The sequence below is a fragment of the Natator depressus genome, chromosome 9 (genome assembly GCF_965152275.1).
Source record: "Natator depressus isolate rNatDep1 chromosome 9, rNatDep2.hap1, whole genome shotgun sequence".
NCBI lineage: Eukaryota > Metazoa > Chordata > Testudines > Cheloniidae > Natator > Natator depressus.
In genome coordinates this window covers 21,132,218-21,145,775 of record NC_134242.1, presented here as the reverse complement: position 1 = coordinate 21,145,775, position 13,558 = coordinate 21,132,218, and positions in this window count along the sequence as shown.

Below are 13,558 nucleotides of genomic sequence, written 5' to 3'. Positions count from 1 at the left end.
TGCAGTTACCCCGGGGCTGCGGCGCTCCGAGCCGAGCAGGAAGAGGGACGGGGAGCTGGGCGCGCCCCCCGCCCCGGCCACCGGGAGTGCGAACGAGGCGAGCCCCTGGAGCTCGGGAAGCGCAGGCAGCGGACCTGCACGGCGCGCCAAGGCGGGTCTAGCGACAGATCACAGGGGTCCTCTGGCTGCTGTCTCTGCAGGCTCCTGCAACAGCAAAAGGAAAACAACCGCGAGCGGCCGCGGCACTGCAGGCAGCTCCCTGGCCCCCAGCCTGCGAGGTTTGCTGTCAGGGCCAAGCCCTAGGCAGTGCCCGCCTGGAGCCGAGCAAGCCCCTTGCAGCCCCAGTGGGTGTTTGTGCTCATGCAGACCTGTGCCTGCTGCTGGCGCTGCCTGCACACTTATCAGCTGTATCTTTAGGCAGGAGGGGGCGCGCAGCAGCCTCTGGAAACCCGCTGGGTCCCGGGCGGCTGCAGGGGAGGGATACCGGCGCAGGCCGCTGGGGAAGCAGGACTGCGGTTTCGCCGGGGCAGCGTGTTCTGGGGAGGGACGGAGGCTGCAGCCGCCGGGAGCGCCGGCTCGCTACCCAGTGCCCCCCCAGCCCCGCCTCCCCCCACGCCAGCCCCGAGCTCTGGGCTGGGAAGCGCTAAATCACAGGGGCAGGGCTGCTGATTTTCCTGCCTGGTGTGTTAGCCTCGGTATCAGCAGGGGGGTTTGGTTTGTTCCTACACTTCAGACGACTAAAATTACTACAGGACCCCGGGAGGGGGAACCCAAGCCGGGCAGAGACTTGCTGCTGCTGGGGGGGAGGACAGAGGCGAAGCCGAAGGGCTTCATTCCCCAGGCAGGGGCCTGAGCCCTGCTGCCCAGGGCTGAAGCCAAAGCCTGAGCCCTGCCACACAGGGCTGAAGCTCTTGGGATTTGGCCCTGGGCAGTGGGGCTCGGACTTCAGCTTTGGCCCCGGGTGGTGGGAGTCGGGTTTCGGCCCTGGACCCCTGCAAATCCAATGGCAGCACTGGGGACCCCATTAAAATGGGGTCGTGACCCTCTTTGGGGTCCTGACTTACAGTTTGAGAACCGCTGCCCTGGAAGCACAGCGCTACATGGGGCGCGGGAGAGAGAGAAGAGGAACTCGGGGAACATGTTTTGGGTGGAATTTCCTATAGAAAAATTCACTGCAATTAAACTCAGATGAGCATGAACCTCTGCTACATCAGCTCTGCCACCCCCCCCGCCCCTCTTTAGAAGATGTCACAGAATGCAGATGGCATGAAGGTAAAAGAATGGCATGGAAGCCAGCTATACTGCCAGTGCTAGGAGGAAGGGTTTGTTTAGGAAAACCCCTTCTACACCTCTTAACACAGAAGGAGAACAGAGGTGGCTCTGGGCATGGCCCACTGTCACCTCTGTACAAGAAGAGATAACATGAGACAATGCAGCTAATTAAGGCAAAGTTATTCAGCATAAGTATCCCCAGCAATAAAGACAGGTTTCAGAGTAACAGCCGTGTTAGTCTGTATTTGCAAAAAGAAAAGTGGTACTTGTGGCAACTTAGAGACTAACCAATTTATTTGAGCATAAGCTTCCGATGAAGTGAGCTGTAGCTCTAAGGTGCCACAAGTACTCCTTTTCTTTTTACCAGCAATAAAGGCATAATTGATTCAAGTATATGGCCAATGCCAACAAACACTGAAGTACAACCCTGAAGAGGAAATATCCTATACTACCTCACTCTCCATGCTCAGAGCTTTCCTTGACCTAATTCATTATTAAGTTCCCAAATGAATTTAACAAGTGGAATAATAGTGTTAAATGCATGTTGTTTGCTGAGTGCCAACAGTGGGCTCATATTTAATACCAGAAAACTCAATTATACCCCTCACCCTACCTACATGTTTGGTTGAGAACAATAATTTACCTACTAAAAATCTTAGTGCTCATTCCAATAGCCAACAATAGATACTAAACCCAAGCATTATTGGGTTTATTAACCTTTATGCAACCCTGACCTGGGTCATGTGACTGGGGTCAGGAAATAAGTCAGTTTCTTACAAGAATTCCTGTGCATTGTATTTTTATTAAGTTGTTGAGGTCTACAGCTTAGGTCCATTCTTTATGATACGATATGTGGTTGGCACAGCTGTGCAAAAGTTTTGTAACAAAATCTGGGGCCAGATGATTTTTTTTTGTTAATAAATCTAAAAACAGAGCCAGGCTTGATGAAACTTCAGTTATCTAGGATGAGTTTTGAATGAACCCGAGCAAATGTTTGCCTGTGAATAGAAACCAACTAACTCTTGAAAGTTTGGGCTGACTTTTCATTTTAATTTTTCCTTAGACCCAGGGGGATGTATGCAAATTAACCTTCTGGAACATGGAGATCTCTAGTTGTAGTGTTAGAGGATGAGCTGGGTGGGGTTTAATTTCTTTTTTAATGTATCATTACAAAACAAGCTATGAATATATAAGTATCAAAATGAATAATGAATATAATTAGAGAGATTTGCAACGAAGATTTGTATAAAGTGGGAAATCCATTAACATCAGATCAATCCTACATTATAGTTGTGTGAGGTTTTTAAAGTGTACCTGTTTAACTCAAGCTTCACTTTATTTTCCCAGGGCCTGCAGCAGAAATGATCCATATGAGGCAGCTACTTAATATCACCTGCCTCTGGATATTTGGTGGTAACACAAATGATCCAGAAATACTTGCCTGTATATAGTTAATGTTAAGCTTTGTATTATAAACACAGCTTTACACCTAGCTCTGCCCGAACCAAGCTGATTCATGTGAAATTTCAAACTGATGATTATACTAGGGCAGACTTTTTCTAGAAAGTTTGGAGGCAAACCTCACAAGGCCTTTGAAAAATATTGTTTCCCACTAGTGAGTATGTACTACAAGGCCCCTGACACAATGTGAAGGGTCAAAAATTGACGTGGGTTTCAATTCTGGTACTTTTGGCTTACTGTCTTGGCTCAGCATATCTCTTAAATGGTTTAGCCTAGAACATGAAATTAGTGGTTGCTGCTTACTAGCACATGGTTGCTAGGGGTTTCTAGTAGTTCCTTAGTTACTGTGCTAATAATTATGCCTCACTGAGTGAGCCACTGGAAGGAGGAGACCATTGCCCTAATATGTGTTTTTATATGGGGGAAATCTTTTGATGACTGAGGGAGACAGCTATGGTCCTCGCATAGAGACTCCTGGAGATCCTGTTGGGGAACCTCAGTGCTTTGAGGGGAAGCATAGGGGACACTGAGCTATAGAAGTGAAGAGGAGGAGTGGCCAGACCCCTAGGATACTGTGGGTCCAAGACTGGGTGAGAGCTGGTGATCTGGGGAAGCAGAAGCACAGGGGGATGTGCAAACCCACATACCTGATCACTGTCACAAAGAACCCAGATCAGCCTGGTTTAGAGGGGGTTCTAGGCATGGCCCTAGTTCATCCAGTGGTCCTGGGACTCACCTGAGCAGGAGTCTGTGCAGATTGTGACAATTTAAGAAGTGGTTTTGTTTTGTGAAGAGACAGAAGCCACCAAACTAATTTTATTTGATACACACCACAGCCAGACTTGTATCTGGCCTCACAAGATAGAAAACGAACATGCTAATCAGCTATACCGCATTGTACTTCTGAGCAGTCATTGACATCTAAAGAAAGAGAACTCCATGGTGCTTACTAACACCTCTTCCCACCCCTTCCCTGCCCCCATTCCAACGCCTTCCCCAAAATCCCCACCCCAACTCTGCCCCTCCCTGCCCCCAGGGGGTGCAGGGGGCTCAGGGCAGGGCGTTGGGGTGCAGGAGAGGTGTGGGGTGTGGCAGGGGGCTCAGGGCAGGGGATTCGGCTGTAGGAGGGGTTCTGGGGGTGGGCTCTGGCCTGGCATGCACCAGGGGCAGGGCAGGCTGCCCGCCTGCCTGCCCTGCCCCCGGGGGAACCGCGGCCAATGGGAGCTTCAGGAGGTACCTGGAGGCATGGCCAGGGCAACACACAGACCCCTGTGCCCTCCCTCCCCCAGGTCCCGGCTGCTTCCCGGAGCGGCGCGGGGGCAGGGCAGGCAGGTGGGAAGTGTGTGTGATGGGTTGGACCCCTTGGGAAGCCACCTGATGTGCTGAAATACCACTAAGTCTACCTGTTCTGCCAGCATGGGCCCCCCCTTTAACCTGTCTTGCTGAACCAGGCTCTTAAAACCTCCTCTCTCACACACACAGGCAGGCCCACACCCAGCTGCAGATCAGCTCTGGGAAGACTCAGTTTAAGGGACTTGCTCCAGCACTCAGATGTCCACCTTCCTTGGAGTGCAGACCCAAAGATATATTATGAAATTCGCCCCCTTCCTCAATGTGGAGAGAGGTGTTCTTACCCCTGCCCCAGTTAGAAATTACAGAAAGTGGGTTTAATAATAAGCAAAACAAATGTTATTAACTATAAAAGGCAGATTTTAAGTGGCAAAAGGGGTAACAAACAGAACAAAGCAGATTGCTAAGCAAATGAAATCAAACACACAAACTAAGCTAGTTTCACTAAAGAAATTAGTTACAAATAGTATTTCTCACCCTAGATATTGTTGCAGGCAGTTTGAAAAGTTTCTGTGGTTCAGAGTTCCAGTTATATTCCTTTTCAGACTGGACCCCTGTCTCAGTCTGGACTTCCCCCTTGCCTTCCTTTTTGCAGTCTTTCTTCTTGGGCAGACTGGCCATGGAGAGGAGAAGTCCTGTTTGCCTTCCTCCCCACCCTGAAATAGGATTTACATAAGGCGGGAATCCTTTGTTTCTCAAACTTGGCCCCCCTTCACTTACAGTGGAAAGTTACAAGAAGTCCCAGGTAATGTTTTAGTATCAGGTGACAAGACCACCTGACCCTGTAGTATCACAGCGTCCATGAGTCAGTGGCAGTATAGAGGGTCCACAGGAAGGCCAAGCTTTTCACAGCTCATTGTCCTCACTGATTGGCCATCTGCCCTGTCTGGCTTTTCCAGTGTTGTACCTGAAGTGTTAGCAGTGGGCATCACCCAAAGTAGCATAGTTGAAATACAGATACATAGTCAATATTCCTAACTTCAGATACAGAAAGGATACAGGCATACAAATTGGATAATCACATTTAGTAAATCATAACCTTTCCAATGATGTCTCACATGAGCCATCTTGCTTAAAGTATATCTCAGTTATGTCATATTCATATCATAAGCATATTTTCATAAATAATATGGAAGGACATGTCACAATGTGCTCTAGGTCAAACAAGAATTAATTCAGAGAAGTCCTGTGGCCTGTGTTATACAGAAGGTCAGACTAGAATCAGTGGTCCATTCTGGCCTTATAATTAGGGCCCTACGAAATTCACAGCCATGAAAAATGCATCACGGACCGTGAAATCTGATCTCCCACCGTGAAATCTGGTCTTTTGTGTGCTTTTACCTTATACTATACAGATTTCATGGGGGAGACCAGCATTTCTCAAATTGGGGGTCCTGACTCAAAAGGGAGTTGCAGGGGGGATTGCAAGGTTATTTTAGGGGGGCTGCAGTATTGCCACCCTTACTTCTGCGCTGCCTTCAGAGCTGGGTGGTGGAGAGTAGAGGCTGGTGGCTGGAGAGTGGCAGCTGGTGGCCAGGCACCCAGCTCTGAAGGTGGCGCCCCGCCAGCAGCAGCGCAGAAGTAAGGGTGGCAATACCATATCATGCCACCCTTACTTCTGTGCTGCTGCCTTCCGAGCTGGGTGGCTGGAGAGTGGCAGCTGCTGTCTGAAGGCCCAGGTCTGCAGGCAGCAGCGCAGAAGTAAGGGTAGCAATACCATACCGTGCCATCCTTACTTCTGCGCTGTTGCTGGTGGCGTCTCTGCCTTCAGAGCTGGGCTCCAGCAGCCGCCACTCCCTAGCTGCCAAGCTCTGAAGGCAACTCTGCCACCAGCAGCAGTGCAGAAGTAAGGGTAACAGTACAGCAACCCCCCGCCCCACAATAACCTTGCAAACCCGCCCTCCCGCCCCCCACAACTCCTTTTTGGGTCAGGACCCCTATGATTACCACACTGAAATTTCAGATTTAAATAGCTGGAATCATGAAATTTACAATTTTAAAAATCCTATGATAGTGAAATTGACCAAAATGGACCATGAATTTGGTAGGGCCCTACTTATAATCTATGAATAAAGTAGCCCGAAATCAATGCCTTCTAGAAGTGTGAACTGACCTGGAGTCTTTCAAAAAAGAAACAAGGGCCCTATGGCTATAGTTATTTCAGATCCCAAAGTCCACCCGGAATGGCTGTGAGTGTGTAGCAACCAGGCAAGGTACTAACAAACTTCAACAGGACTTTATTTTTAAAGTGGAAACCTCTTTACCAAGCTGCTGCTGCACCCTCGGTAGCTCTCACTCTGCCTCCTCAACTTCCCCCCCCTCTTTCCTGTTTCCTGTCCGTTCAGACTCCCAACAGCCAGTGCTCCCAGTTCGAATAATTACAAGCAGCATCTAAACACCACAGAGTGGTCCATAATTAAACTGTACTTAGTAGAATAAGTCAGTGACTAACTTTCAACTCCAAAAATTGGTTTGTATCTCTGACAGCTCTGCAGGGCTACCAGCAGTAAAAAGTAGTAGTAAAAAACCCTTATTTTTTGTCACTAAGTCAGCAGTTAAATTGCAGAATATGTAAAAGGGAGTAGGACTGTGGGGGTAAGAAGGTGCTATTGTTATCCAGTAACTTTTCAGAATAGAACTATTCCTTAAGTGTTAGCAGGAACAGTTAAAGAAAGAAAGGGGAAAAATAGGAAAAAATAGAATGTTATTTAGGAAATCGAGGAGTGCTTGTGGCACCTTAGAGACTAACAAATTTATTTGAGCATAAGCTTTCGTGGGCTAAAACCCACTTCATCGGATGCATGCAGTGGAAAATACAGTAGGAAGATATATATACACACAGGGAACATGAAAAAAATGTTACCATACACACTATAACGAGAGTGATCAATTAAGGTGAGCTATTATCAGCAGGAGAAAAAAAACCTTTTGTAGTGATAATCAGGATGGCCTATTTCCAACAGTTGACAAGAAGGTGTGAGTAACAGTAGGGGTTGGGAAATAAGCATGGGGAAATAGTTTTACACTATTGTAATGTGTAATGACACATCCACTCCCAGTCTTTATTCAAGCCTAATTTAATGGTGTCCAGTTTGCAAATTAATTCCAATTCAGCAGTCTCTCACTGGAGTCTGTTTTTGAAGTTTTTTTGTTGTAATATTGCGACTTTTAGGTCTGTAATCGAGTGACCAGAGAGATTGAAGTGTCCTCCGACTGGTTTTTGAATGTTATAATTCTTGACGTCTGATTTTTGTCCATTTATTCTTTTATGTAGAGACTGTCTGGTTTGGCCAATGTACATGGCAGAGGGGCATTGCTGGCACATGATGGCATATTGGTAGATGTGCAGGTGAACGAGTCTCTGATGGTGTGGCTGATGTGATTAGGTCCTATGACGGTGTCCCCTGAATAGATATGTGGACAGAATTGGCAATGAGCTTTGTTGAAAGGATAGGTTCCTGGATTAGTGTTTTTGTTGTGTGGTGTGTGGTTGCTGGTGAGTATTTGCTTCAGGTTGGGGGGCTGTCTGTAAGCAAGGACTGACCTGTCTTCCAAGATCTGTGAGAGTGAGGGATCGTCCGTCAGGATAGGTTGTAGATCCTTGATGGTGCGCTGGAGAGGTTTTAGTTGGGGGCTGAAGGTGATGGCTAGTGGCGTTCTGTTACTTTCTTTGTTGAGTCTGTCTTGTAGTAGGTGACTTCTGGGTACTCTTCTGGCTCTGTCAATCTGTTTTTTCACTTCAGCAGGTGGGTATTGTAGTTGTAAGAATGCTTGACAGAGATCTTGTAGGTGTTTGTCTCTGTCTGAGGGGTTGGAGCAAATGCGGTTGTATCTTAGAGCTTGGCTGTAGACAACTGTGCCCGCAAGGGTGCAGGGGAGATAGCAGCGAAAGGATGACACTCAGGCCTAAGAATAGTAAGCTACGCTTTATTGAAGGAAGAACTTATGCTCCAATCTGCACGGGGAGCCCCTAGGACGCGCAGAGGGGCTGCAGGGGACTCTGGCTGTTCAGGGCAGCTGACCAGGCAGGACTCTGCCGGGGGGAAATCCTCTGCGGTGTTATATTCTCCATGCTTATCTCGGGGCTACATAGGGTCAACAGTTGGTTACATTCTTACATGTATGATTTGTGCTTGTTTTACAAACTGACTTGTTTACAGGCAAACATATGCTGAGCTATGCTAAGATATCTTTTGGCAGGGTCTGTCGGACAAAGTTCATTGCAACTGCCTGCATCCTCCGCTTACATCCAGTCACATACTCAGTCCACCACTTCGCTCCTCGCCAATCTTCCGCAACCTTGCCCCTACAACAACGGATCGTGTGGTGTGGTCTGGATGGAAGCTGGAGGCATGTAGGTAAGCATAGCGGTCAGTAGGTTTCTGGTATAGGGTGGTGTTTATGTAACCGTCACTTATTAGTACTGTAGTGTCCAGGAAGTGGATCTCTTGTGTGGACTGGTGCAGGCTGAGCCCTGGTCTACACTAGGACTTTAGGTCGAATTTAGCAGCATTAAATCGATGTAAACCTGCACCCGTCCACACGATGAAGCCCTTTATTTCGACTTAAAGGGCTCTTAAAATCGATTTCCTTACTCCACCCCTGACAAGTGGATTAGCGCTTAAATCGGCCTTGCCGGGTCGAATTTGGGGTACTGTGGACACAATTCGACGGTATTGGCCTCCGGGAGCTATCCCAGAGTGCTCCATTTTGACCGCTCTGGACAGCACTCTTAACTCAGATGCACTGGCCAGGTAGACAGGAAAAGAACCGCGAACTTTTGAATCTCATTTCCTGTTTGGCCAGCGTGGCAAGCTGCAGGTGACCATGCAGAGCTCAACAGCAGAGGTGACCATGATGGAGTCTCAGAATCGCAAAAGAGCTCCAGCATGACCGAATGGGAGGTACGGGATCTGATCGCTGTATGGGGAGAGGAATCCGTGCTATCAGAACTCCGTTCCAGTTTTCGAAATGCCAAAACCTTTGTCAAGATCTCCCAGGGCATGAAGGACAGAGGCCATAACAGGGACCCGAAGCAGTACCGCGTGAAACTGAAGGAGCTGAGGCAAGCCTACCAGAAAACCAGAGAGGCGAACGGCCGCTCCGGGTCAGAGCCCCAAACATGCCGCTTCTATGATGAGCTGCATGCCATTTTAGGGGGTTCAGCCACCACTACCCCAGCCGTGTTGTTTGACTCCTTCAATGGAGATGGAGGCAATACGGAAGCAGGTTTTGGGGACGAAGAAGATGATGATGATGATGAGGTTGTAGATAGCTCACAGCAAGCAAGCGGAGAAACCGGTTTTCCCGACAGCCAGGAACTGTTTCTCACCCTGGACCTGGAGCCAGTACCCCCTGAACCCACCCAAGGCTGCCTCCTGGACCCAGCAGGCAGAGAAGGGACCTCCGGTGAGTGTACCTTTTAAAATACTATACATGGTTTAAAAGCAAGCATGTGAAAGGATTACTTTGCCCTGGCATTCGCGGCTCTCCTGGATATACTCCCAAAGCCTTTGCAAAAGGTTTCTGGGGAGGGCAGCCTTATTGCGTCCTTCATGGTAGGACACTTTACCACTCCAGGCCAGTAACACGTACTCGGGAATCATTGTACAACAAAGCATTGCAGTGTATGTTTGCTGGCGTTCAAGCAACATCCGTTCGTGTGTTATCCTCAGGAGAGTGAGATATAATCCATGGTCACCTGGTTGAAATAGGGTGCTTTTCTTCAGGGGACACTCAGAGGAGCCCATTCCTGCTGGGCTGTTTGCCTGCGGCTGAACAGAAATGTTCCCCGCTGTTAGCCACAGGGAGGGGGGAGGGTTGAGGGGGTAGCCACGCGGTGGGGGGAGGCAAAATGCGACCTTGTAACGAAAGCACATGTGCTATGTATGTAATGTTAACAGCAAGGTTTACCCTGAAAGAGTGTAGCCAGTGTTTTATAAAATGTGTCTTTTTAAATACCGCTGTCCCTTTTCTTTTCTCCACCAGCTGCATGTGTTTCAATGATCACAGGATCTTCTCCTTCCCAGAGGCTAGTGAAGATTAGAAAGAAAAAAAAACGCACTCGAGATGAAATGTTCTCCGAGCTCATGCTGTCCTCCCACACTGACAGAGCACAGACGAATGCGTGGAGGCAAATAATGTCAGACTGCAGGAAAGCACAAAATGACCAGGAGGAGAGGTGGCGGGCTGAAGAGAGTAAGTGGCGGGCTGAAGAGAGGGCTGAAGCTCGAATGTGGCGGCAGCGTGATGAGAGGAGGCAGGATTCAATGCTGAGGCTGCTGGAGGACCAAACCAGTATGCTCCAGTGTATGGTTGAGCTGCAGCAAAGGCAGCTGGAGCACAGACTGCCACTACAGCCCCTGTGTAACCAACCGCCCTCCTCCCCAAGTTCCATAGCCTCCACACCCAGACGCCCAAGAACGCGGTGGGGGGGCCACCGGCCAACCAGCCACTCCACCACAGAGGATTGCCCAAAAAAAAGAAGGCTGTCATTCAATAAATTTTAAAGTTGTAAACTTTTAAAGTGCTGTGTGGCATTTTCCTTCCCTCCTCCACCACCCCTCCTGGGCTACCTTGGTAGTCATCCCCCTATTTGTGTGATGAATGAATAAAGAATGCATGAATGTGAAGCAACAATGATTTTATTGCCTCTGCAAGCGGTGATCAAAGGGAGGAGGGGAGGGTGGTTAGCTTACAAGGAAGTAGAGTGAACCAAGGGGCGGGGGGTTTCATCAAGGAGAAACAAACAGAACTTTCACACCGTAGCCTGGCTAGTCATGAAACTGGTTTTCAAAGCCTCTCTGATGCGTACCGCGCCCTCCTGTGCTCTTCTAACCGCCCTGGTGTCTGGCTGCACGTAACCAGCAGCCAGGCGATTTGCCTCAACCTCCCACCCCGCCATAAACGTCTCCCCCTTACTCTCACAGATATTGTGGAGCACACAGCAAGCAGTAATAACAGTGGGAATATTGGTTTCGCTGAGGTCTAAGCGAGTCAGTAAACTGCGCCAGCGCGCCTTTAAACGTCCAAATGCACATTCTACCACCATTCTGCACTTGCTCAGCCTGTAGTTGAACAGCTCCTGACTGCTGTCCAGGCTGCCTGTGTACGGCTTCATGAGCCATGGCATTAAGGGGTAGGCTGGGTCCCCAAGGATACATATAGGCATTTCAACATCACCAACAGTTATTTTCTGGTCTGGGAATAAAGTCCCTTCTTGAAGCTTTTGAAACAGACCAGAGTTCCTGAAGATGCGAGCGTCATGTACCTTTCCCGGCCATCCCACGTTGATGTTGGTGAAACGTCCCTTGTGATCCACCAGAGCTTGCAGCACTATTGAAAAGTACCCCTTGCGGTTTATGTACTCGCCGGCTTGGTGCTCCGGTGCCAAGATAGGGATATGGGTTCCGTCTATGGCCCCACCACAGTTAGGGAATCCCATTGCAGCAAAGCCATCCACTATGACCTGCACATTTCCCAGGGTCACTACCCTTGATATCAGCAGATCTTTGATTGCGTGGGCTACTTGCATCACAGCAGCCCCCACAGTAGATTTGCCCACTCCAAATTGATTCCCGACTGACCGGTAGCTGTCTGGCGTTGCAAGCTTCCACAGGGCTATCGCCACTCGCTTCTCAACTGTGAGGGCTGCTCTCATCTTGGTATTCATGCGCTTCAGGGCAGGGGAAAGCAAGTCACAAAGTTCCATGAAAGTGCCCTTACGCATGCGAAAGTTTCGCAGCCACTGGGAATCGTCCCAGACCTGCAACACTATGCGGTCCCACCAGTCTGTACTTGTTTCCTGAGCCCAGAATTGGCGTTCCACAGCATGAACCTGCCCCATTAGCACCATTATGCATGCATTGGCAGGGCCCATGCTTTCAGAGAAATCTGTGTCCATGTCCTGATCACTCACGTGACCGCGCTGACGTCGCCTCCTCGCCCGGTAGCGCTTTGCCAGGTTCTGGTGCTGCATATACTGCTGGATAATGCGTGTGGTGTTTAATGTGCTCCTAATTGCCAAAGTGAGCTGAGCGGACTCCATGCTTGCCTTGGTATGGCGTCCGCACAGAAAAAAGGCGCGGAATGATTGTCTGCCGTTGCTCTGACGGAGGGAGGGGCGACTGACGACACGGCTTACAGGGTTGGCTTCAGGGGGCTAAAATCCACAAAGGGGGTGGCTTTACATCAAGGAGTAGTTCAGGCAGGACTTCACGGAGGGTTCCAATAAGAAATGGTGCACCTAAGTTATTGTTCTTATTGGAACAAGGAGGTTAGTCTGGCCTCTGATTGATACATGGCTAGATTTACCTCGCTGCACCTTCTCTGTGAGTGACTGCAGTGTGACCTAGAGGAATGAGTCCCCTAGACAGGGGAGAAGGCAAATGAGTACAAAACAAATCTGGTCTATTTCTTGTTTTGATCCACTCCATCTATCTTTTACATCTTTGGCTGGCAGCAGACGGTGCAGAAGGACTGCAAGCCATCCACATCTCATGGCTGCTCGGCAGAAGATGGTACAGTACGACTGCTAGCCATCCTCATCTCTTGCCTGCCTGGCAGAAGATGGCACAGTACGATTGCTAGCCATCGTCATCTCTTGCCTGCCCGGCAGAAGATGGTACAATACGATTGCTAGCCATCGTCATCTCTTGCCTGCCCGGCAGAAGATGGTACAATACGACTGCTAGCAATCCGTATTGCCTGCCTGCTCACCATTAGACGGTTCAATACGACTGACTGCAGGACTAAAGAGAATGACCTGGTCAAGTCACCAAAAATTTAGTCCCTGCGCCCATGTCTGCCCAGGCGCTCCCAGCCGACGTGGCCAGGAGCACCTCGGACATGACGAGGACGGCTATCAGTCATACTGCACCGTCTGCTGCCAGAAGGCAATGGGTTGCTGCTACTGTGTAGCAATGCCGTACCACGTCTGCCAGCACCCAGGAGACATACGGTGACGGTTACCTGAGCGGGCTCCATGCTTGCGGTGGTGTGGCGTCCGCACAGGTAACTCAGGAAAAAAGGCGCGAAACGATTGTCTGCCCTTGCTTTCACGGAGGGAGGGAGGGAGGGAACGGGGGCCGGACAATATGTACCCAGAACCACCCGCGACAATGTTTTAGCCCAATCAGAGTGCTCCATTGGGCTGCTCTGGACAGCACTCTCAACTCAGATGCACGATTGTTTGCCTTTGCTCTGACGCAGGGAGGGGCGACTGAGGACACGGCTTACAGGGTTGACTTCACGGAGGGTTCCAATAAGAAATGGTGCACCTAAGTTATTGTTCTTATTGGAACAAGGAGGTTAGCCTGGCCTCTGATTGATACATGGCTAGATCTACCTCGCTGCACCTTCTCTGTGCGTGACTGCAGTGTGACCTAGAGGAATGAGTCCCCTAGACAGGGGAGAAGGCAAATGAGTACAAAACAAATCTGGTCTATTTCTTGTTTTGATCCACTCCATCTATCTT